Source organism: Cryptomeria japonica, chromosome 2 (assembly GCF_030272615.1).
Source record: "Cryptomeria japonica chromosome 2, Sugi_1.0, whole genome shotgun sequence".
Lineage (NCBI taxonomy): Eukaryota > Viridiplantae > Streptophyta > Pinopsida > Cupressales > Cupressaceae > Cryptomeria > Cryptomeria japonica.
Genome location: NC_081406.1, coordinates 432,461,638 through 432,482,056, shown reverse-complemented (window position 1 = coordinate 432,482,056; position 20,419 = coordinate 432,461,638). Strand labels below are relative to the sequence as shown.

The window sequence follows — 20,419 nt, the reverse complement described above, 5'->3', positions numbered from 1 at the left end:
AAGGTACACACGAGGTACGCACCTGGGGCAAACTGGGCTCTGACTTGGTGCATGCCGCACCTTGGAGCACACTTTGGAGCACTCCTTGGTGCACACCATGGTGCCCACCAAGGCAGGCAACCCAGCCAAGTTGTGCACACCGAGGTGCCCACCCCGGTGAATGTGCACGTGAGGTATGCACCCAGGGAAAACCGGGCTCCAGCTCTGACTTGGATGAGAAAGTCTGGCGCGTGCCCCCTCGAGGTGCACTAGCAGGAACCCTGCCTCGGGGGACTTTGACACAAAGAAAGGTCGGCAAAGGGTTGCTTATTTAAGTCGTCTGCAAAAGATTCTTCTCGCTGATCGAAGGTAGCCAATGACATGGGCCCCTGGGTTTGCAAGAGCACCCCTACTATGGGTCGAGATGCAACTAGAGAGAGAGATGCGCTGCATCTAGTGTGGATTCTAACTTAGAGGCGTTCAGTCATAATCCAACACATGGTAGCTTCACGTCACTAGCTTTTCAACCAAGCATGATGACCAAGTGTGTGAATCAACGGTTCCTCTCATACTAAGTTGAATTACTATTGCGACGCGGATCATCAGTAGGGTAAAACTAGCCTGTCTCATGACGGTCTAAACCCAGCTCACATTCCCTATTGGTGGGTGAACAATCCAACACTTGGTGAATTCTGCTTCACAATGATAGGAAGAGCCAACATTGAAGGATCAAAAAGCAATGTCGCTATGAATGCTTGGATGCCACAAGCCAGTTATCCTTGTGGTAACTTTTCTGACACCTCTAGCTTCAAATTCTGAAAGTCTAAAGGATCAATAGGCCATGCTTTCATGGTTTGTATTCATACTGAAAATCAAAATCAAATGAGCCTTTACCCTTTTGTTCCACATGAGATTTTTGTTCTTGTTGAGCTCATATTAGGACACCTGCGTTATCTTTTAACAGATGTGCCACCCCAGCCAAACTCCCCACCTAACAATGTCTTCCACTCGGATCGGCGCACCTAGACGCACCTTAAGGCCAAAAACAAGGGCATTCCCCCATCTCCACCTCATGGAATAAGTAAAATAACGTTAAAAGTAGTGGTATTTCACTTGCCCCGAAACGGCTCCCACTTATTCTACACCTCTCAAGTCATTTCACAAAGTCGGACTAGAGTCAAGCTCAACAAGGTCTTCTTTCCCCGCTGATTCCGCCAAGCCCATTCCCTTGGCTGTGGTTTTGCTAGATAGTAGATAGGGATAGTGGGAATCTCATTAATCCATTCATGTGCGTCACTAATTAGATGACGAGGCATTTGGCTACCTTAAGAAAGTCATACTTACTCCCGCCGTTTACCCACGCTTTGTTGATTTTCTTCACTTTGACATTCAGAGAACTGGGCAAAAATCGCATTGCGTTAGCATCCAAAAGGACCATCACAATGCTTTGTTTTAATTAAACAATCGGATTCCCCTTGTCCGTACCAGTTCTGAGTCAGTTGTTCACCACCTAGGGAAAGCCCCCCAAAGGGAGCACCCTACATCTGTCGCCCGATCGACACGTGACGACCCACCCTCACTGCGGTAGCAGCTCGAGCAAGCTGCCAATAGCCCATGGGTTTGGGGCACAGACCCCTAGGCCCAGCCCTCAGAGCCAATCCTTTTCCTAAAGTTACAGATCCATTTTGCTGACTTCGCTTACCTACATTGTTCTATTGACCAAAGGTTGTTCACCTTGGAGACCTGATGCAGTTATGAGTACGACCGGGCGTGAACGGTACTCGGTCCTCTAGATTTTCAAGGGCCACTGAAGGCACACCAGACACTGTAGGACGTGCGGTGCTCTTCCAGCCACTGGACCCTATCTCCGATTGAATTGATTTCAGAGTGGGCAGGTTGTTAAAAAGAAAAGATAACTCTTCCCGGGGCCCCCGCCGATGTCTCCAAATTTCCTAACGTTGCCGTCCGCCGCCACATCCGAGTTTGAGAATATTAACCTAATTCCCTTTCAATGATCGCGCAATGTGCACCCTTGAAACAGGGCTTCCCCATCTCTTAGGATCGATTAACCCATGTCCAAGTGTTGTTCACATGGAAACTTTCCCCACTTCAGTCTTCAAAGTTCTCATTTGAATATTTGCTACTACCACCAAGAACTGCATTGAGGGCCAGTCCACCCAAGCTCATGCCCAAGGTTTCGCAACAACCCCGACATCCTCCTACTCATCGGAGCCTGGCACTTGCCCCAACAGCTGAGTATAGGTTGTACACTTCAACGCCATCAATTTTTGGGGCTAGTTGATTTGGCAGGTGAGTTGTTACACACTCAGCGGATTTCGACTTCCATGACCACCGTCCTGCTGTCTTAATCAACCAACACCCTTTGTGTGATCTAGGTTAGCGTGCAATTTGGAACCATAACTCAGCTTTCGGTTCATCCCACATCACCAATTTTGCTTACCAAAAATGGCCCACTTGGAGCTCGTGATTCCATGGCGCGGCTCAATGGAGCAGCCATGTTGCCTTCCCTATTTAAAGTTGGAGAATAGGTCGAGGGTGTTACACCCCCGATGCCTCTAATCATTTGCTTTACCCTATAAAACTTGCACATGAGCTCCATCTATCCTGAGGGAAACTTCGGAGGAAACCAGCTACTCGATGGTTCGATTAGTCTTTCGCCCCTATACCCAAGTCAAACAAACGATTTGCACGTCAGTATCGCTGTGGACCTCCACCAGAGTTTCCTCTGGCTTCGCCCTACTTAGGCATAGTGCACCATCTTTTGGGTCCCAATAGGTGTGCTTTCACTCGAACCCATCACAGAAGATCAGGGTTGGTTGACGGTGCACCCCCCAAGAGGGGATCTCGCCAGGTATAGTGTGACCAAAAGGCCGTGCTTGTGCCACCGCAACGGCCCGTGCTGGCATGCCCCTAAGCCGAGCGATGGACCGGCTGACGCCATTTCACATTCGACAGGGGCACAGTGCCGACCTCCATCCGCTTCGCTCCCAGCAATTTCAAGCACTCTTTAACTCTCTTTTCAAAGTCCTTTTCATCTTTCCCTCGCGGTACTTGTTCGCTATCGGTCTCTCGCCCATATTTAGCCTTGGACGGAATTTACCACTCGATTAGAGCTACATTCCCAAACAACTCGACTCACTGATAGCGCCTCATGGTGCGGTAGGGTTTGGGCCTGATGGGGCTCTCACCCTCTCCAACGCCCCCTTCCAAGGGACTTGGGCCTGGTCCATCGCTGAGGATGCTTCTACAGACTATAATTCAGCAAGCAAACCTGCCGATTTTCATGTTGGGCTCTTCCCGGTTTGCTCGCCGTTACTAGGGGAATCTTGGTAAGTTTCTTTACCTCTGCTTAGTGATATGCTTAAACTCAGTAGGTATTCATGCCTAACTTGGGGATGCGGCAAAGGGGCCAGGCACATTTTACCCACATGTTAGTAGGCCGTTGTGGCCCTATTGAAGTTCCACACTTGGCCTTGCTCGACTCGTACCGCTGGCGAGCACAGACGGCCATTTTCGCTCCTCCGTGCGGGAGAGTGATTTTTGAGTGCAGTGCCCAAGATGATGTGCCCTTGGCTGAGGCCTTGGGTGCAACTTGCGTTCAAAGACTCAATGATTCATGGGATTCTGCAATTCACACTTTTATCTTATTCATGTTTTTTTTCTGGCGACCCAAATGCACAAAGGCGTCTGGGCCACACTTCAATGTTTTGGACTTCTTGGTGCGAGTTGCACCGATGTAGGGTGTTTGACACGAACCATCCACTAGTGCAAGGGGGCACTGGAAGGGTGCATGTCCCTGCCCCGTTGCATTCCACAAGAGGATGCCACCTCGAGAGAACCCTGCAACCAGAGGATGGGTCCTGCCCCACGAGTGATTGCTCGAGAGTGCACTCATCGGTGGCGAGGAACACTCCAAGTGACATGTTGTTCCCCTGGGAGACATAATAGGGGGTTGCAGTAGTCCTGACTTCCCATCGTAGAACCAACAGATCATCAGGATGATGCCACGGGCACAATCCGGGGCATGCAAACTTGACAGGATAGAGACTCGGCCTCTCCCAAAAAGGGCATGCACCCGATCACGACATCCGATCACCTTGAACCGACGGTGTGGAACTTGGGGCTGAGCCATGCAGTGAGGTCCAACCATCCACACATCATCAAGGGTGAGGGTTGGGAAGGAGGCGAGCTCAGCATGCCTCCCTCGCCTCCTCCCCTGCATGATTCAGGGGCCAGAACCGACAATGATCCTACCGCAGGTTCACCTACGGTAACCTTGTTATGACTTCTCCTTCCTCTAAATGATAAGGTTCAATGAACTTCTCACGATGTCGGTGACAAGAACTGCTGTTGTCAACGCGATCCGAACACTTCATCGGATCATTCAATTGGTAGGAGCGATGGGCGGTGTGTACAAAGGGCAGGGACATAGTCAACACAAGTTGATGACTCATGCTTACTAGGAATTCCTGGTGGTGCCCTTCCATCAATTCCTTTAAGTTTCAGCCTTGCGACCATACTCCCCCTGGAACCCAAACACTTTGATTTCTTAGAAGGTGCTGGCGGAGTCCTTAGAGCAACATCCATAGATCCCTGGTTGGCATTGTTTATGGTTGAGACTAGGATGGTATCTGATCATCTTCGAGCCCCCAACTTTCATTCTTGATTAATGAAAACATCCTTGGCAAATGCTTTTGCAATGGTTCCTCTTCCATAAATCCAAGAATTTCACCTATGACAATGAAATACAAATGCCCCCGATAGTCCCTATGAATCATTACTCCAGTCCCAAAGGCTAATGGAACAGGACCAGACTCCTATCATGTTATTCCATGCTAATGTATTCAGAGCATAGGCTTGCTTTAAGCACTCTAATTTTTTCAAAATAACGGCGCCAGAACTATGACCCAGCCAATTAAGGCTAGGAACACGCCACCAGTAGAAGGGATGTGAGGGCCAGTGCACACCAAGTAGGCGGACCGACCGGGACAACCCAAGGTCCAACTACGAGCTTTTTAACTGCAACAACTTAAATATACACTATTGGAGGTGCAATTACTGCAACTGCTGGCACCAGACTTGCCCTCCAATGGATCCTCATTAAGGGATTTAGATTGTACTCATTCCAATTACCAGACTCGATGGGTCCAGTATTGGTATTTATTGTCACTACCTCCCCATGTCAGGATTGGGTAATTTGTGCGCCTGCTACCTTCCTTGGATGTGGTAGCCATTTCTCAAGCTCCCTCTATGGAATCAAACCCTAATTATCCGTCACCCATCACCACCATGGTAGGCCTCTATCCTACCATCGAAAGTTGATAGGGCAGAAATTTGAATGAAGCGTCGCGGCACAAAGCTCATGCGATCTATCGAGTTATCATGAATCACCAGAGTAGTGGGTGAGCTCACTCCAGCCTTTTATCTAATAAATGCATCCCTTCCAAGAGTCAGGATTTGGTGCATGTAATAGATCTAGAATTACTACAATTATCCAAGTAGAAAAGTACCATCAAAGAAACTATAATTGATTTAATGAGCCATCTGCAGTTTCACAGTCTGAAATAGTTCATACTTAGACATTCATGGCTTAATCTTTGAGACAAGCATATGACTACTAGAAAAATTGACCAGGTAGCTTCTAGCCATGAGTGGGCCGCCCTGGGCCTCTACCATAGAGACCGCGAGGCAGACCCGCCCTCATGGGAAACCAAAATTAGAAAGCATGCAGCCCATCCTTGCAATCGAACAAAACCCGCCTACATCCCAAAGTTGACCAAGCTCGACTTAGAGCGGTCTATGCATCGAGCGCGCTTTGGGCGACTACCAGTGCCAACCCCTTATCTCATGACGCATCTAACAAAGAGAACATTCCAAGGTGGCCAAGGAGGTTACCAGCCGAGGGATGTAGTAGTGATAATAGATATAGTTCCAAGGCAATCGAGAAGCCTCACCGCATAGGAATCAGGATGCGAGGTGAGGGATGTGCCGAGAAGGCCTCGATGGCTAGATGGAAGAGGCTACAGGACTGCCTCAGAATGGTCCAAGCATCGAGCGTGATTGGGGTGACTACCAGTGCCAACCCCTTATCCTGCAATGTGTCCAACACAGAGATAGTTCTAAGGCGGATGAGGAGCCTCACCGCATAGAAATCAGGATGCGAGGTGAGGGATGCGGCGGGAAGTCCCCAATGGCTAGAAAAAAGAGGCTATAGGGCCGCCTCGGAATGGTTTGAGCATCGGATGTGCTTGGGGTGACTACCAGTGCCAACCCCTTATCCCACGATGCGTCTGATATAGAGATAGTTCCAAGGTGGCTGAGGAGCCTCACCACATAGCAATCGGGGTGCGAGGTGATAGATGCAGCGAGAAGGCCCCAATGGCTAGACAAAAGAGGCTTCAGGGTAGCCTCGGAATGGTCCAAGCATCGGATGCACTTGGGGTGACTACTAGTGCCAACCCCTTATCCCGTGATGCATCCGATATAGAGATAGTTCCAAGGTGGCCGAGGAGCCTCACCGCATAGCAATCAGGGTGCGAGGTGAGGGATGCGGCGAGAAGGCCCCAATGGCTAGATGGAAGAGGCTTCAGGGCCACCTCAGAATGGTCCAAGCATTGGATGCACTTGGGGCGACTACCAGTGCCAACCCCTTATCCCGCGATGTGTCTGATACACAAATAATTCCAAGGTGGCTGAGGAGCCTCACCGCATAGCAATCAGGGTGTGAGGCGAGGGATGCGGCAAGAAGGCTCCAATGGCTAGATGGAAGAGGCTTCAGGGTTGCCTTGGAATGGTCCAAGCATCGGGCATGATTGGGGTGACTACTAGTGCCAACCCCTTATCCTGCAATGCGTCCAACACAGAGATAGTTCCAACGCGGCTGAGGAGCCTCACCAAATAGCAATTGGGATGCGAGGCGAGGGATGCGGTGGGAAGTCCCCAACAGCTAGATGGAAGAGGCTAAAGGGCCACCTCGGAATGGTTCGAGCATTGGACGCGCTTGGGGTGACTACCAGTGCCAACCCCTTATCCCGCAATGCATCGGATACACAAATAGTTCTGTTGTTCTCAAAATTTGATTCCCTTCAATGTCCTTAAGATAATATGGTCTAAACTGGGTGCAGAGAAAACATCAAAGATAAGGAAATTCCAGAGACAACATATGACAAGGTTTGATTTAAACCTTCTACACTTCGGGCTTCCTTAGAGCCCAGGTGGGTATACCTTTGTGAATTAACTTCACACTTTTAAACAATAAACCCACAGCAAACCAGTCCAGAAAACCAGTGGATTCATTCACCTTGAAATCAACTGAAAACAATGAATAGAAATTGTACTTAACTTCAGCATTTTGATCAACAAAATATGCAATAAACAACCTCGATTAACACCAGTGCCTTATCCAAGGTCACAGAGTCACTTAAATTCAAATAAAACTTCTGAAACAATATATCCTTATGCTTCCCGTCGGCTTGGTTTCCACTAATCCTGATATATGCCTGGCACATACAAGAATTCAATCATTCTAGACTAAGCTATGGTCCTCAAAATTCAAATTTCCTTCCAAAGAATTTACTGGTATGAGTGATCCCGCGTATTTAATTCCCCTCCTAAAGAGAAAAGCTAACAAACACTTATACTAAGATTGCTTTGCAATTCCATTCAAACTAAACAACCCTGGATTATTCAGAATAGAGACAGTAAATAAATTTGTGAACAAACGTGAAGACAACACATAACTTTTACTCAAAACCGATGGCCTGTATATTGATATTCATTTCAAAAAGTATTACAATAAATTCTGATTCTCCATTAGACTTAGAAAAGCTCAGATAAATTTTTGCAGCGTTTTCTTACAAAATTTTGTGATCCCCCTCTAGTCCTGGTATCCATTTATAACAACATGGATGCACAAAGCTTCGGACTTCTCGAGGAGAGTTTGTTACAATTATTTCCAAAATTGATGAGGTTACAATTTTTACATGAAACAGTTATGCGCTCTTTTCAACCTCTGCAGTCTGTTCAACAAGTTGTTCAGTTGCAACCTCTTCTGGCTTTTCAGGGGTGCTCTCCAACTGCTCCGGATCATGGGTGGAATATTTAACTTCCCACTCATTATATGTCTCTTCTGTCGGCCATGAAAAATTAATCACATCATCTTTACTTTTAGTCAACCTTTTCCAAGAATTTCTCAGTTTGTTGACTTTTGAATTAAGAAAACTATAGTGTGATTTAATTTTTTCTATTTCCTATATTGTTATAACAAAGAAAGAGGTATCATCAAGATCAATGATTCCCTTTACCCTTGCTGACAATTTGACTTCTATCTATTTAAGCCATATTTGCTTATCTTTCAACTGATCCGGATTGGCAAAAATTCCTGGGAGCAACTCACAAACTTGATCAGTGTATTCCTTCTTAAGTAATTTAACCCTTCTTTCCACATTATCCACTTCTGTTTCCAATTGCAATAAGATCTTAGCGATATCAGAAGTGGATTTGATAATGGGATTAGCTCTTGCTTCATCACAGGATACACACATGAACTCTAGATCTTGCTCCCTAGGCCTCCATCTATCAAAAATGGGTGTCAAAATGGCCTTATCTCTCCATAATTCATTCCATATCTCCATGACCCTTCCCACACTATTGTGAAGCAGTGAGGCATTTATAGTATCTGCAAAATTGGAGATTGTGGCTTTTATTTTCTCCTCATACTTCCCTGCATAAAAGGCCTGAGCTTGCTTTAGGTTCTCCAATTCTTGGGGAGTTATCTCAATCATTTGGGAGCTGGAAGGCGCAGGAGATGGTGGGAGATCAATAATGGGGCTAGTAGGTGGAGCTCTTGCAGGAGAAGAGGCAATCATCAATGTTGAAGACTCACCTTGTTGGTGTTGTCCCATCAGCTGGCTCTACAATTTGGCAATGATGCTATCCTTGCCTCTTACCTCCTCCTTGACACTGTCATAGGCCTTCAAAACTATTTCCAATTTAATCTGGAGGGCCTCCTTTTCTTTAGCTTCCTTCTCAGCCACTGCAACACTAAATTTTGTAGTTTCTAGCACAGTGCTAGTAGCCTCTACTACCCCTGTACTCTGTACTCTTTTGACCATCAATCCACCAAGGTGACTTGACCCTGAAGTGTCTTTACCTTTCTTGTCCTCATTTCTTTTGAGGGACCACATAACTAGTGCAGCATTGTCCTTACTGAATGTAACCCCTTCCATGGGTTTAGTCTCTTTTCTTACTGCATCTAGCACCAGAGCATCAGCAATATAAGAAGCATAATCAAATGTAATAGCAAGAGAAGGATTCAAAATCTGAACAATCATTAACAAGTAATGATTTGGCATATTTGCTTCAGCATCCTCTCCTAGAACTTGGCAAAGTGCCTAATACATGCCTTTAGCCCTTAAGGTAAACATACTCAATGAAAAAGGCTCTTGTGTGTTGGGCCCTACAACTGCTAACCCTCCTATTTTTAGGAAAAGTTCTTTAAGAGGCCCATTCCTAAGATGACTCCTCTGTGCACTGTACACTTAGGCTAATTGTGTGAAATTTATGGGTTCCAGGAAGTTTGTGAACTCATTGAGCCCAAACGCTGTTCTCAATTCCTATGCCTTGATTTCCACAAGGGTTTTTCCATTAACATCCCGGATGCATCTCGTGACTGAATCATAGTTCAATGCCATTTGGGTTAACGAGTCTGTATCCATGAAAACCCTTGGGACTACCAATTTCTTGACATCTAGTTCCCAAATGCTATTTTGAGGAGCAGGAGAATTCCTCATCCCAAATCCGATTCTGAACAGCCCCAACCTAGACAATCCAACCTGTGGGTCTCTTAACCAATTACCTTTGTCATATAATCCTTCTCCTATCTTCAGACGGGGTGCCCTGGGCACTAACTCTTTGGCCTTTGATGCTTGGCTAGTTGACAATGTCAACTGTTCTAAAAAATCATCACATACACTTCGTTCTAAATAATTAACCTTGCCAGAAAATTCTCTTTTAGGAGCCATTGGAAAATACAAGAAAATGAATACACTCTTAAACAATCCTGCAATACGAGAATGATTTTATCTAAAAGCCACACAAGAATTTCTTCAAAACATGAGAGAACCTGATGCTTGCATGAAGGAAATTGCTCTGCAACTGAACCGCTTGCTCTGTTTCAGAAAAGGATAACTCTACGTCTGCTCTTCTGCAAAAATCTTTTAAAAGATATCCTTACTTGGTTGTAAGGAAATCAAATGCTTGTACTCTGGGCCTTAACTATAACATTAATTCCGCATGCTTCGGCCGTCCTTTTAAAATCAAATTCATACGAGAATTCATATTTTAGCTTCAACGGGTCGCAACCTTCCTGCAAGTGTCTCACTGTTAATTTCATTTTGATGGCTTTGTCTTTAGTCTGGGTCCCGTTATTCTATTGGCTACATAATACCACGCGGCATCCGACCATTGGCTTAGAAAATCCCTTCGCATTCTATTTCGATACTGGCCGAATGCCTCCCTTTATACTGTGACGGGCCCACATTTTTCCCTTTTGGCCATGTCATCATCATGACACGTGGATGGCCCTCGTTAACTCTCGCTATTTCGCGGGCTTAAAGGGGAAGCATTTTACCCTTGCGAAATAGCGCAGGCCGTTGGATCATCCTTCAAGTTAATCACTAATTAATCCTTTGAAAAGGTTCTTAGGAATGGTGGGCCCGCTGAGTCGTCACTAACACCTGGCACCTAGTCACCCGCTGCGCTGATTCGTCACTCTGTCACTTGCCAGAAGAAAAAACATGGGGGCCCCACTTTCATTTCAACAGGTCTATCTCCCACGTCATCATCAAGACACGTGGACGGCTGACATTCATTCTCGCTATTTCGCGGCCTTAAGAAGTGAGCACTTTACCCTTGCAAAATAGCGCGGGCCGTTAGATCATATTTCAAATTGATCAGCATTTAAACCCTTTTAGAGGTTTTCTGAAGAGGTGGACCCGTGGACACGTAATGGACACCTGGTGCCTTGTCACTTTCGGAGCTGACTTGTCATTCTGTCATTTGCTGGAAGGAGCCACGGGGTCTCAATAAATTGTTAAGAGCTGTCCCTACCAGGTCATCTCCACCTGGGACCTGACTCATCTTTGGCACCCACTTTCGAACCTTTAATCCTGACCCACTGACTGTGGTGACTTGTGCCACGTGCTACCTTTTAATACGCCAGAAGAAAACCACGGGGGACCCATTTTCTTTGACAGCCACATCCTTTACTTCCTCCGTCATGACACATGGACGGCTGACATTCATTCTCGCTATTTCCCGGCCTTAAAGGGGAAGCATTTTACCCTTGCGAAATAGCGCCAACCGTCGGATCATCTCTCAAATTGATTGATGTTTACTAGGCCCAACACTTTAGAATGAAATAATATAAGGCGAAATTTTTTTAAATAATCAACATAACCGCCTAGGTTAATAACAAGGGGGGACACTTCCCACGACCCCGCGACCCATACTTAAGTGAAATAAAGTAACGGCAAATTAGAAACCAGAGGGTTTAAAATAAAAAGATAAGGTCTGAAACTTAAAAAACCCTTAAACCCTCTAGGTTTAGAATAAAACTGAAGCACTTGGGACTACACCCTATTCAAAAAATTTTCTAATGAACAATAGCCAATTATGGGAAAAGAAGAACCCAATTTTAAAACAGTGATAACAGCGGCTCTGACTGGGGATGGTTGATTGCAAGATCAACACAAGAAAACTCAGAAACTCAGGAGAAACAGACCAAAACCAGAAAATAGGAAAAAAAACAAAATATATACAAACAAAGGACCTACCGTGCATGGACATTAGGAGAAATAATGCTTCAGGAATTGTCCATGCACTGGAAATTCCTGCATTTCATCATTCATATTCTTCAAAAAATATGAATCCTTACCATTCAGGTCACAAACCACAAAAGGGCCAATCCATAGTGATTCAAATTTTTTATGCTTTCCTTTATCTTGTCCTTTTGCATTCCACTGAAGAACCATGTCATCAATTTGAAACTTCCTTAATGATGTCCTTTTATCAAAAAGATACTTTGACTGCAACTGGATCTTCTGATTTTTCTTATGGGCAGAAGTCCTAAACTCCTCCATTTCTACAATTTGGATCATTCTGTTTTCCATTGGTTCAGATATCTCCATGTCCTCATCCTGCAAAAACTTATACACTGGAAGAAGGTTATTTACCGGTAATCTGGCTTGGGTACCATAGACCAACTCAAAAGGTGACATTCCAATGGATTTTTTAACTGTTATCCTATCTGCCCACAAATTCTTCTGATCTAAAACACATAGCATTATCCATTACCAATTTCGCAGGTGTTCCAAATCTAGTCACAATACTATCCATCAGGAAATCAATGACAATTTTACTAGTAGCTCTTTTTGTAGGGATGGCTTCTATCCATTTGGTAAAATAATCAGTGGCCACTATAATCCATCCATGACCTCTTCTTGACTTTTCAACAATCTCTCCAATAAAATCAATGCCCCATTGGACAAAAGGAGCTTCTACAGAGACTGGATTTAGGGGTAAGGCTCCTTCATACTTGAGCTTAGAAGAAAATCTTTGACATGGATCACATCTTCGAACATATGCATGGGTATCTTTAAATAAGGTAGGCCAATAATACCCAGCCCGTATTATCTTACCAGCAGTAGTCTTAGCAGAATAGTGGCCTCCACATACTCCATCATGCATTTCAATTAACACCTGTTTGGCTTCAAATTCATCCAAACACATTAGTAACTCTCCATCTTTCTTTCTCCAGAAAAGATCACCCTGAATGAGCACATACTTTTGGGACTTAAGCTTCAAAGTTCTCTTCTGATTCTGTGTCATTTCTTCTGGGAGTATGTTACCTTTCAATACTTGGATTATCTCTGTGTACCAAGGTTGTCTCTCAATACTAGTAACCAAAACATCTTTAACCTCAACATTGTGTATTTATACATTCATGAGATTTGACTCAGTCATGAGCTTAGCCAAACCTAACCCTCTCACTAATTTAGTAATCTTTATCTCCAAATTGAACTCTTGAATTCTATTGATCCATCTACACCTCTTCCCAGTAACTTCAGACTGAGACAAAATATCTTTAACAGCAGCATGTGGAACATAAGCAATGACGTTTGCATTCACCAGATATGGCCTAAAAGCTTTAACAGCTTTAACTAGGGCATAAGCTTGTTTCTCCATGATTTCATATTTCAATTCTGCCGCCTGCAAAGATTTACTATAGAAGGCTATGGGATGTTCATATCCTTCATTGTCCTTTTGTAATAATACTGTAGCCACCGTGTGATATGAAGCAAAAGAAAACAGAGAAAAAGGCTTACTATAATCTAGAGATTTCAACACTGGTGCTTCCTGGATTGCCTTCTTAATCTCATCAAAATCTTTTGAAGCTTCTTGATCCCAACGAAACTTTGTGTCCTTCTTGAGCAACTTGACAATAGGCTTCACTATCTCGGCAAAGTTTGCAATGAATCTCCTGACAAAATTCACTTTGCCTAAAAAGGATTGAATACCTTTCATATTTTTAGGTTCAGAGACTCTGTTAATTGCTTCAATTCTTTCAGGGTCTATTCTTACCCCTTCCTTGGAAAATATGTGTCCCAATAACTTTCCTTCAGTGACCCCAAAATGACATTTCTTGGGATTCAGTGATACACCAAATTCCAAGGCTTTATCGAACACCTTCTCTAGATGTCCACAATGATCATCAGCTCTCTTTGAGAAACAAGTTAAATCATCTTGGTAAACCACCATAATGATATTTATGAATTCCTTAAAAGCCACATCCATAGCTCTCTGAAATGTAGCCCCTGCATTTTTTAATCCAAATGGCATTCTCACATATACATAGGTTCCCCATGGAGTAGTGAATGTTGTTTTAAACTGTTCAGACTCCTTTACAAGCACTTTATTGTATCCCGAGAAACCATCCATCATGGATAAAAGATCACAACCTGTCACTCTTTGTAGCATTGCTTCCATGTTTGGGGATGAATAATTATCTTTTAGGGAAGCAACATTCAGATTCCTAAAATCCACACACAATCTGATGTCTCCATTCTTCTTCCTTACTGGGACCAAATTAGAGACCCATGAAGAATGCCTTATTGGTTTAATAATTCCCCCTTCTCTCAATTTTGTCAACTCTTGTTGCATTTTTGTTTCTAATAAAGGGTTGATAGGTCTCTGTTTCTGTCTGAATGGCTTAGCATCTGGAAGTAAAGGAACTTCATGCTGGAAAAGATCTTGTCTATACGCCTTTAGGTCTTCATAAGACCAAGAAAAGACATGCTTATACCTTTTCAATAAATTGATAAGGTTAATCCTAACATGAGGGGGTAATTTCTTTCCAATATATACCAACTTGGGGGATGATTATGTCCCCAGGTTGACCTCCTCCAACTCTTCTAACTTGGTGGTAGATTGCTGGTGTAAATGACTGTCATTATAACTAAACATACTTTCTAACTCCACCAACCCTTTAGGTATCTCGTTAGTTTCCAACTGGACAATATCATTTCCAAACACTGTCTCTTTGTCATCGACCACTTCCACCAATGCATTGCAATCAATTTTTTGTCCATCATAATCATCAACACATTGGATAAACCTAAGAATATCTTCATCATCAGCAAAAACTTGCCAATTATATACATTATCAGGGATAGCGGGCCTAGCTTTTATTTCCACAGTGGAAATACCAGTTAGTGTTGCATCATCATTTTTTAAAGCAACATTAGCTAGGAAATCTGCCATAATATTTTTTGCTCGCTCTATCCAATTGATAGAAAAGGCATCAAAATATTCAATAATGTCCCAAACAGCATGCTTATATTGCTTCAATTTATCATTCTTGGATGCATATTTAGATCTTACCTGAGAGACAACGAGCTCTGAATCGCCCATTACTTTCAACAATCGGATTCCATGCCTTTTTGCAACCTCAAGTCCTAATAACAGGGCTTCATACTCTGCAGTATTATTTGTGCACTGGAATGCCAATAAGAATGAATATTTAAAAGTTATACCTGATGGGGATACAAAAAGAACCCCTGCTCTAGATCCTTCTTTGGAGCAAGCTCCATCAAAATACTTCTGCCACAACCCATACTGCTGTGCTTATAACTCGACTACAATTGGGTTAGTGTTCTTCAACTGAGGTGATACTGGCTGAAGTCTGAAGTTATCTAAATCCACATCAATCATACAATTAAGCATACTAGGGTCTACCTTTTCAATTACCTTAGGAGCTCGTGGCTCCCTGTATAGTTTGACCTGATTGCCACCAATAGGAATAGTAGCATAAGACAAGTCTAGTTGAACATTTCCCCCCACTGCTGCTGCCCATTGCCTAGAAAGCAACATGCCATAATGGGGTTTAGTATCAGTGACAATAACATCCATTTTATAAGTAGCTTCAGGAAATGCAGCTATTTTTACTTCTACATCTTTCATTGTACCTATCACAGGCACTTCTCTGTTATCCATGGCATAACATTTCCCATACACAATAGTTACTAACAATCCTAATTCTTTCATAACACCATAGGGCATTACATTAGCAGCTGCTCCTGAATCTATCATGCAGTTTTTAATTAACCGGTTATTGACTAGCAAAGTAACATAGAAGGGATCCACCTGAGAAGGCTCCTGAGTAATAGTGGTTCCAACATATACCTCTGGGGTTTGGAACTCTTGATCCTTTCCAACTTTATCCGAACCGGTGGGTAATACTAAGTCGTTATCAGATATACTAGAGAATAAAGACAAAGCTGCATCCTTATGTTCTTTAATCTTTAGCAATTCTATTAATGGAATAGTGACTTTCATTTGAGTTAAAGCTTGGGCCATATCAAATGCAGAATTATTACATTTTCCAGTATTAACCTTAACCTTTTCTATTTTGAATTGACTGGCCTTCTTCTCCATTCCTGCCTTTTGCACATCACCAGCATTTTGGTCATCTATACTTTTAGGTAAGTCCTTAACTTGTTCCTCTTTGTCTTGACTGGCTTTAAGAATAGCAGTAACACTGCTTGATGCCCCTTTCTTTGTGACTTCTTTTACAAACATAGAACCAGGCTCACCTTGATCAGTGTCTCTCTTGGTGCTTCTCAGATTGTAGTTATGTTTTGCTTTAGCGATTGCAGCCTTAGTGAGATTTTTAACTTCTTCCTCACTAGGCCTCCTAAGATGAACTTCTTCATCTTCAATTGTTACCACATTCAAGGTAGGATGCCAACTTAAGGCTAACTGTCCTTGCACTAACCTTTCATTATCCAGCACATCACTGTATTCACTTTGCATAGATTCCTCATCACTTTCTATGATGGTTTCAAACATATTAATGTCAGGCTCTGCTTCTGGCCTCATAGATTCTTCCAGAGCTTGAGCCACTGCACACTGATGGGGAGAATGTGGTCCATCACAAGCAATACACCAAGGAGTATTTTCTATATTATTAACAGTTTTCCCTTTCAAAGGATCTGGTGTGTCTTGACTTTGGGCAATTTTAGGCTTCTCAACTTGGGGTTTACCATCCTTCCAATTTGTATTGTATGGCATATCATTTAATCTAGGAGGTCTATCCTGCCAGTTATAGTGGGGCTTATCATTTTTGTTGACCTTAGCAGTTAAATCTTTCATAGCAGTAACCAGTTTTTCTATTTTATCCTCCTCTTTAGCAACTTTGTTAGGTTGCTGTTTGGTTTCATGCCATAATCTACCATCTGTTCTTCTTCCTAACTTTCCAGATGCTTTTCTATTACTTTCTACATTTATGGCAATTCTAAAGGCATCCCTCAGGTTATGAGGATTTTTATCTCTCAAGATATAAGCCATCTTGGAATCAAATGCATTATAATATGTATTAAGGCACATATTGTCATCTAGCCTCATTACCTGATACAATCTATGCATAGCTTTCTGGAATCTAGCATTGAAATCAATGACTATTTCATTTTCAGACTTTCTAATGTTATTGAACTCATTCAGCATGAAACTCACATTAGTCTTATCACCGTACTGTTCTTGAAAGCAATTTTTGAACTCTTCCCATGAACCTATACTAGCTACTGGAAGACCTCTGTACCAATCTCTTGCATCATCAACCAGGGATTGAACAAACAGTTTCATAATGACATCTTCATCTGCTATCTCATAATCATTTATCAGATCCCCAAAAGATTTCAGATGTTCCTCAGCACTGACTGCATTGTTCCCAGCAAACTTATGGAGTTTGTCTCTTAACTTAGTGGGAACATGATTTGGATACCCTGGGATCCCATCAAAAAACAATTGCCTATATTGTTCTAGCTTGATTGGCCTTCTTTGAAAAGGGGAAATAGTACTATTATTCCCCATGATCATTTTAGTTTTTGGGACTGGGGATTGAGATGTTTGGGTGTACTATTTATTTGAAGGTATCTGACTTGCTGAGGCAATGTTACTATGTACTGCAGGTTGAGTATTGACCTGAGGAAAAGAGATATGTTGGGGATTAGGCTTGCTAAGATCTTCTGATGGGAATGTAATAGGGGGAACTTTTAAGTAGTTTATCTTTCTTTTAACTTCCTGATTTGCTGCTTCTAACTCAGCCTTTTCCAATTCCATTTGGAGGTCTTCCTTTTCCTTTCTCATCCTTTCCATCTCTCTCTCATGTGCTAGGATCCTATGAGAAATCCCTTCTGTAGTTTTAGACTCTACTTCATCATCTACCCATATCTGTTTCCCTTTGTCTAAACTAACTTTAGGAAGCTGGGAGTCATTAGATACTTCCTTACTTGGCTGGGCTACTGACTTAGAAGCTGGTCTAATCTTAGGGATTGGGATATCCCTAATCACTGGGCCTTCCTCATCACCTTTTTCCTTTTCCTTAGCAAGCACTTCAAGATCAGCTATCTGTCTAAGAAGCCTATCTCTCTCCATTATTTTGGCTTTAACTTCCTTTTCCTTATTTGCCTCTTTTTGGGCTCTCAGGGATATTAAATGATGAACTCTTTTGTTTAACTCTTCAATCTCTTGAGACATTTTATCCTCATCAGGATAATTTTCTTCAGAGTCTGATGCATTAATTTGATCTATGTCAATCAGACTAATGTTCCCATCTACTGTCCTAGGAACATAGTGCCTAATTGCATTTGAACTGGTTCTATCTTTTGCACAAACACTAACATGAGATAGGTCTCGACTTAAAATAGGTGCATCATCAATATTTCAAAACAATCCTGAATGGAAACCTAAAATATCATGCTCTGAATCTCTAGAAGATGAATTTGACTTTGCATAGACAGGTCGATCAGGCATCTTACCAGTATTGTTGCTTTTCTGCACCCACGCAGCATTTGATGGCTCATGCATCACAGATCTCTTCTAGCCTCTTCGTGACTGCTCTGGCAGACCTTCTTGCAAGGTTTCACGAGGATGTTTCTTCATGAATGATCTTGTGTTCTTATTTCCTTGCATCTTGCTTGTCTTTCTTTTAGAAAATTCATATTCTCACAAGGACTGGTTCAATAGTAACAGAGTCGCCACCCACAAAACTATGGGAAAAACAAAAACAAGCAGTTTTACTCACAACACAACAATACTCTCCACAAGTCTCGGCGCAGATCTATATCTTTATCTTTGTTATAACTGGTCCCCAGCAGAGTCGCCACTTTTGTTGTTCTCAAAATTTGATTCCCTTCAATGTCCTTAAGATAATATGGTCTAAACTGGGTGCAGAGAAAACATCAAAGATAAGGAAATTCCAGAGACAACATATGACAAGGTTTGATTTAAACCTTCTACACTTCGGGCTTCCTTAGAGCCCAGGTGGGTATACCTTTGTGAATTAACTTCACACTTTTAAACAATAAACCCACAGCAAACCAGTCCAGAAAACCAGTGGATTCATTCACCTTGAAATCAACTGAAAACAATGAATAGAAATTGTACTTAACTTCAGCATTTTGATCAACAAAATATGCAATAAACAACCTCGATTAACACCAGTGCCTTATCCAAGGTCACAGAGTCACTTAAATTCAAATAAAACTTCTGAAACAATATATCCTTATGCTTCCCGTCAGCTTGGTTTCCACTAATCCTGATATATGTCTAGCACATACAAGAGTTCAATCATTGTAGACTAAGCTATGGTCCTCAAAATTCAAAGTTCCTTCCAAAGAATTTACTGGTATGAGTGATCCCGCGTATTTAATTCCCCTCCTAAAGAGAAAAGCTAACAAACACTTATACTGAGATTGCTTTGCAATTCCATTCAAACTAAACAACCCTGGATTATTCAGAATAGAGACAATAAATAAATTTGTGAACAAACGTGAAGACAACACATAACTTTTACTCAAAACCGATGGCCTGTATATTGATATTCATTTCAAAAAGTATTACAATAAATTCTGATTCTCCATTAGACTTAGAAAAGCTCAGATAAATTTCTGCAGCGTTTTCTTACAAAATTTTGTGATCCCCCTCTAGTCCTGGTATCCATTTATAACAACATGGATGCACAAAGCTTCGGACTTCTTGAGGAGAGTTTGTTACAATTATTTCCAAAATTGATGAGGCTACAATTTTTACGTGAAACAGTTATGCACTATTTTCAGCCTCTGCAGTCTATTCAACAGGTTGTTCAGTTGCAACCTCTTCTTGCTTTTCAGGGGCGCTCTCCAACTGCTCCGGATCATGGGTGGAATATTTAACTTCCCACTCATTATATGTCTCTTCTATCGGCCATGAAAAATTAATCACATCATCTTTACTTTTAGTCAACCTTTTCCAAGAATTTCTCAGTTTGTTGACTTCTGAATTAAAAAAACTATAGTGTGATTTAATTTTTTCTATTTCCTGTATTGTTATAACAAAGAAAGAGGTATCATCAAGATCAATGATTCCCTTTACCCTTGCTGACAATTTGACTTCTATCTCTTTAAGCCATATTTGCTTATCTTTCAACTGATCTGGATTGGCAAAAATTCCTGGGAGCAACTCACAAACTTGATCAGTGTATTCCTTCTTAAGTAATTTAACCATTCTTTCCACATTATCCACTTTTGTTGCCAATTGCAATAAGATCTTAGCGATATCAGAAGTGGATTTGATAATGGGATTAGCTCTTGCTTCATCACAGGATACACACATGAACTCTAGATCTTGCTCCCTAGGCCTCCATCTATCAAAAATGGGTGTCAAAATGGCCTTATCTCTCCATAATTCATTCCATATCTCCATGACCCTTCCCACACTATTGTGCAGCAGTGAGGCATTTATAGTATCTGCAAAATTGGAGATTGTGGCTTTTATTTTCTCCTCATACTTCCCTGCATAAAAGGCCTGAGCTTTCTTTAGGTTC

General features: G+C 42.5%; 1 pseudogene; it reads right to left on the bottom strand.

The window, feature by feature from the left end:
• Positions 1-253: 253 nt before the first annotated feature.
• Positions 254-3,398, bottom strand: LOC131031914 (28S ribosomal RNA; annotated as a pseudogene).
• Positions 3,399-20,419: the final 17,021 nt, after the last annotated feature.